At 38.6% G+C, this 6,453-nt stretch overlaps 1 protein-coding gene across 5 annotated transcripts in view; it reads right to left on the bottom strand.

Moving 5' to 3' along the window:
- The window catches only part of LOC106867264 (uncharacterized), a 95,466-nt gene that overhangs the window by 57,195 nt on the left and 31,818 nt on the right, over positions 1-6,453 (bottom strand). Inside the window, exon 1 of one of the 5 annotated variants that reach the window (XM_052970812.1) lies at positions 3,614-3,634. The exons of the other annotated variants lie outside the window; for them this stretch is intronic. The gene's annotated coding sequence lies outside the window, so the exon portion shown is untranslated. Of the gene's footprint in view, positions 1-3,613; positions 3,635-6,453 lie in introns of those variants that run through there. 5 annotated transcript variants of the gene reach the window in all.

A 6,453-nucleotide genomic window follows, 5' to 3' on the forward strand; every position in this document is an offset into this window, starting at 1 on the left:
AGCTACGTGATAATGCATGACTAATTAAAAACTGTCTAAATAAATAAGTCTTTCCATTTGACAGAGTAACCAGAAAGCTAAAAGGTTAAAGTGATCTAAATTAAAACTTAATAAAATAGCTTTGCCATTATTAAGATATCATCATCATCATCATCGTTTAACATCCGCTTTCCATGCTAGCATGGGTTGGACGATTTGACTGAGGACTGGTGAACCAGATGGCTACACCAGGCTCCAATCTGATTTGGCAGAGTTTCTACAGCTGGATACCCTTCCTAATGCCAACCACTCCGAGAGTGTAGTGGGTGCTTTTACGTGCCACCGGCACGAAGGCCGGTACTGGCAATGACCACGCTCGAAATGGTGTATTTTACATGCCACCTGCACAGGAGCCAGTCCATCGGTACTGGCAACGATCTTGCTCAATAGGGTTTCAAAATATAAATTAGCAAGATATTATAATTAAGTTCTTCATTATTTTCAAAATTAATTGAAACCAAGACAGTGTATTTCAACTGAAATATGGTAACAAAAAGGGCTAATAAATATTAGTCTATGAATTGAAAGCACAGAAATGGAGTGACCAAATAAATATGCAAAGCTTGTAGAAAAATCACTTCTTTAGGACATTTCTTCCATCTTTGTCTCTTGGCTTACATGAATAGGATAGATTGTTCTCTTCTGCATGCATGCATGTGTGTCAGCTGGAGGAAATGTTTGATTGTCTTTCTTCAGGAACAAAACACAAACAGTTAAGATTTGAGTGGTCAAGCACCTTAGCCTAACAGTCATTGTGCATTCCTGTCTGCCTGGTTATAAACAAAGCCACACCAGAGTCAGATTTCCTACAAGCATTTTATGACTTGTGAATTAAGGTCGGAAAAAAAAAAGAGAAAAAAGATAAGCCCTACCAGCCCTGATTCTAGATGATGTTTGATGCAATAATTTGCTTCAAATATCTTCACAGCAAGTAGAATCATTTCACGCAATAATTATGTTTGATTTCAAAGAACAATTGTTCAATTAATAAAAAGGTCATTGTGCTCTGTACTCTTTATAACATTCTTTGCAAACCACAGACCTAATCCATGTTCCCTCATGTGTTTGGCAGTTTTTAGCTCATTGCCCCCTTTCAAAGAAAGGGTGTTTTACAAACATCCTGCCCATTAGAAAACTACTATTTTTAAATCTCACAACATGAGATTGAAAAAAAATAGTCTTTTAATGAAACAGAAGCTGATTTTGCACAGTAGTTGATTACCCATATTATCTTTTTGTATCTCATTCAGTATGTCTCTCTATTTAGACATTTACATGGACCAGACTAGTGGCTCCAATGTTAAGTTTTTAAGAAAATGATTAAAAGCAAGGACTTGAGTAATTACATTGGAACGTGATGCATCGTCAACCATGATTTCTGCTGTCAGATAACACCATGTCCTACTTATATTCTAATCCTGATAAATATTTTATTGTCAATGTGTTTAAAATATAAGTATTGTACCTGGTTTAGATATTTCGTATCTGAGAAAAATCCATTACATCCCACCTAGCAGGTTTGCATCACAGAACCAGAAGCACTCTTTATCAAAAGGGTTAAGTTACTTTTGTTACTGGCACTCCATCAGTTTTAACAAGGGTTCCAGGTGATTCAATCAATGGAACAGCCTGCTCGTAAAGTTAACAAGCAAGTGGCTGAACACTCCACAGAAATGCGTACCCCTAACGCAGTTTTGGGAGAAATTCAACAAGACAGAATGTGACAAGGCTGACACTTTGAAATACAGGCACTACACATTTTTAACAGCTGAATGGACTGGAGGAATATGAAATGATGTGTCTTACTCAAGGACAACCCACTGTCATGTATCAAACTCATGACTTTACAATCATGAGCCAAACTCTCTAACCACTGAGCCACGTGCCTTCACATTTGAAAAAGTCTAAGATTAGAGCAGCAAAGATACCTACAAAATTCTATTTATTACCAGAGTTTACTTGAAGTTATCAGAGGTTGTTGTTGGCACTCTGTCGCTTATGACGTCGAGGGTTCCAGTTGATCCGATCAATGGAACAGCCTGCTCGTGAAATTAACGTGCAAGTGGCTGAGCACTCCACAGACACGTGTACCCCTAACATAGTTCTCAGGGATATTCAGCGTGACACGGCTGACCCTTTGAATTACAGGCACAACAGAAACAGGAAGTTAGAGTGAGAGAAAGTTGTGGTGAAAGAGTACAGCAGAGTTTGCCACCATCCCCTGCCAGAGCCTCGTGGAGCTTTAGGTGTTTTCGCTCAATAAACATTCACAACGCCCGGTCTGGGAATCGAAACCGCGATCCTATGACCGCGAGTCCGCTGCCCTAACCACTGGGCCATTGCGAATCCACTTATCAGAGGTTAACTTACATATAACTAACAAGCTGGAATATGGTTTGAAATGAAGGCTACATGGGAAATGGAAAACATTCCCTTAACTTCATAGACATTTAACACACCAACAATAAAGAGACTTACAGCTAATGTTTAAGTACTGAAATTAATTAAACAAAACTATTTTAATTTGCTTTGTTTAACTGCTTTGTTTTATTTTGTTTTTTTCTTTTCACAAATACTATGTCAAATGAATCTACATAAAAGATACAAAATGCGAAACAGTAATTAACTTATTAATGCATAAAGTTTAATTAAGAAATTTGTATTAAATATTTAATTAAATACTTTACATTGTCTACTTCCCTGGTTGTTCTATTTTTGGGACACTATGCATTAATTAGTTTAAAACACTTGAATAATTAAAATATATTATCAGTAATGACATTTTCACAATATTCTCAACAAAGGTCATGAATTCATATATAAACATGCAGAGCAATATTTACAGCTGAACGAATATCATACCAACATGTTAACGAGTATTTACAGTTGAATGAATATATGACCAATACAATGAGGGGTACCTACTGCAAAATAGATACCCTTCAAAGCATGTTGGGGATATAAGAGTTAAGTGAATACCTCTTCCAAGTCCTTTGTCTTTTCTATGTTTCAGTATCATTGGACTTCAGCTATGAAGGGTTTAGTCAAACAAATTGCCCCCAATACTTATTTTATCAATTTCTTACAATAAACTGCTAAGTTATGGGAACATAAACAAACCAGCATCAGTTGTCAGAGTGGTAGAGGACAAACACAAAGACACACACACAACAGGTTTACACACAGTTTTTGCCTACCAAATCCACTAACAAAGGCTTTGGTTGGCCTGGGGCTATAGTAGATGATACATGCCCAAGATGTCACACAATGGGACTGAACCCAGAATCAGGGCTGTGGAGTCAAAACAAAAAACTTCGACTCCGACTCCTCTACTATTGGCACCTCCGATTCCTCTATGTAATTTAAGTGATTTGGTCTATTTTACCAACTCCGACTCCAGTTAACCCTTAACTGTTACCGACCCCAACTCCACAGCTCAGCCCTGAACCATGTGGTTGGAAAATGAACTTCTTACTACAAAACCACACCTGAATACTTAACTGTTTCAAAACTTGAGACCTCAGCAACGCAAGGCATATCAAGTACAATATATAAAAGGATAAACAATAGTTACCTGTCTTTTTTTATGCAAGCAAGTCTTAGCAAATATATATATGTATATACATATATATTTATAAATATATATTCCAAATTGTGGCACTCCTGTGAAAGTCTCGAAAACAATACCTCAACAAACTGACACGATATTGTGCTGGAATTTCTTTTCAATATTTTTTTCCCTCACACGAAATAGAAGAACCCCTTATAAGAGGAATTTCTCAAGTCAGACTTCACCTTACAGACAGATGAAGCAAAATTTTAAAGGAAAAGAAAAAGATGTACGAAAAAAGCAGCTCAGCTCATAAAATTATTGCTATTATTACTATTATCATCAATTCCTCAATGTATGGAATATCTTTACAGGGCTGGTTCTTCTAATAAGTTTTGCAGTGGGGTTTCAAGCAGTCAACCAGAGAACCGAGGAAGACACGACAATATAAAAAAAAAACTTTTAATAATAAAGAGAAAGAGAGGCAGAGTGAATTAAAGAGAAACAGATAAGAAAAGAGACAGAGAGAGAGACATAAAAGAAGACTCTAAAAGAGTTATACATATATATGTAGAGGAGGGGTGAGACAGATAAAGAAGAAGAGAAAATAAGATGGGTCATGTGATCAGTTATGTTATTATTGAAAGAGAAATTTAAAAGGACAGGACAGGTATGCATAATTACATCTTTGAGGAGGAAAGAGAGAGTGAGAGTGGGAGAGAGAGAGAGAGGAGGGAGACAGAGGAAAGACAGAGAAGGGATGCATGAACAAGTGACAGGAATGTTTATTACTAGCTTGACTTGAAGTCAAGCAAGGGAGGGAGGGAGGAGGTGGAGGATAGGACCAGTGGCACAGATCCTTGTTACACATGGTTTTATTATTTTACAGGTATGTATGTGTCATCCATCCCTATACACAAGCAATCTACAAACATGCCCACACATACAAACAACCTTTACATGTACTGTCTGAACAAGCCAATGTGGGAACCTCTCTCTATGCAGTTGCTCATCCTGCTAGAAATAGCAGCTAAATTCCCATCCTGTGACACACCACCTCAATGACTTAGAACAGAGGTTCTCAACCATTTTTTACCTGTGGACCCCTTTGATTATTATTCTATTCGGGTGGACCATGATAGGCATTCAAGGTTTAAAAACTAGTTTTATAGAAACTTCTTTCAAAATTCCTATTTTTTGTTTTTCACACATTAACTTGTGTAAATTGAACTATACTCTTTACCCTTTTACTTGTTTCAGTCATTTGACTGCGGCCATGCTGGAGCACCGCCTTTAGTTAAGCAAATCGACCCCAGGACTTATTCTTTGAAAGCCTAGTACTTATTCTATCGGTCTCTTTTTGCCGAACTGCTAAGTTACGGGGACATAAACACACCAGCATCGGTTGTCAAGCGATGTTGGGGGGGACAAACACAGACACACAAACACACACATCTATATATATATATATATATACATACATATATACGACAGGCTTCTTTCAGTTTCCGTCTACCAAATCCACTCACAAGGCTTTGGTCGGCCCAAGGCTATAGTAGAAGACACTTGCCCAAGGTGCCACCCAGTGGGACTGAACCCAGAACCATGTGGTTGGTAGGCAAGCTACTTACCACACAGCCACTCCTGCACCTATGTAAAATGTTAGAGAATAAGGTACCAGCTACCACCTTATTGCCCATAACAATAATAATTACAATAATAGCGGTTTCAAATTTTGGCATAAGGCCAGCAGTTTCGGGGTTGGAGATGAGTCGAATACATCAAAACCCCACTACTCAACTGGTACCTATTTTATCGACCCTGGAAGGATAAAAGGCAAAGTCAACCTCAGTGGAGTTTGAACTCAGAACATAGAGACTGGTGAAACGTTGCCAAGCATTTAGCCTGGCATGCTTATGATTCTGCCAGATCATCATCATCCTTTAATGTCCATTGTCCATGCTGGCATGGGTTGGACGGTTTGACTGGGCTGGAATGCTGCGCCAGGCCACAGTCTGACTTAGCCTGGTTTTCTACAGCTGGATGCCCTTCCTAATGCCAACCACTCTGAGAGCGTTATGGGTGCTTTTATGTGCCACCAGCACAGGTGCCATTTGCATAACACCGGTATCTGCCACGACTACGATTTTGCCCAGCTTGATGGGTCTTCTTCTCAAGCACAACATAATGCCAAAGGTCTCGGTCATTGCCTCCGTGAGGCCCAACACTTGAAAGGAACTCGGCTACTTTGCCTCTATGAGGCCCAATGCTCAAAAGAAACTCAGTCAATAATGGTTTCAAATTTTGGCACAAGGCCATCCATTTCAGGGTAAAAGGTAAGTTGATTACCATTCCCAGTGCTCAGGTGGTACTTATTTTATCGATTTAAAAAGGAAGAAAGATAGAGTCAACACCAGTGGCATTTGAACTCAGAACGTGGAGTCAGAAGAAATGCTGCTAAGCATTTTGTCTGACACAGCAATGATTCTGCCAGCTCCCTGCCCCACTACTACTACTACTACTACTACTACTACATGAAAAATGTGCACCACTAATTGCTCCAAAAGAATAGCTAGACAGAGACAATTAGAACATCAAATGAGATGTCCTGCAATATTTATCTTAGCACTTTGCATTCTGAGTTCAAATCTTACTTCAGTCAACTTTGATGTGTCGTCCTTCCAAGGTCAATAAATAAAGCATTAGCCTAAAACAGAGGACTGGCGGAAGCATCAGAGCAGTGGTTCTCAACCATTTTTTTGCCTATGGACCCCTTTGTTTCCCATTTTACTTGGATGGAACTCCCAAACCATTCACTGCATATAAAAAAAAAATCTTGCCTTACTGCTTTTAATTAAATATTA

Source organism: Octopus bimaculoides, chromosome 9 (assembly GCF_001194135.2).
Source record: "Octopus bimaculoides isolate UCB-OBI-ISO-001 chromosome 9, ASM119413v2, whole genome shotgun sequence".
Classification (NCBI taxonomy): domain Eukaryota; kingdom Metazoa; phylum Mollusca; class Cephalopoda; order Octopoda; family Octopodidae; genus Octopus; species Octopus bimaculoides.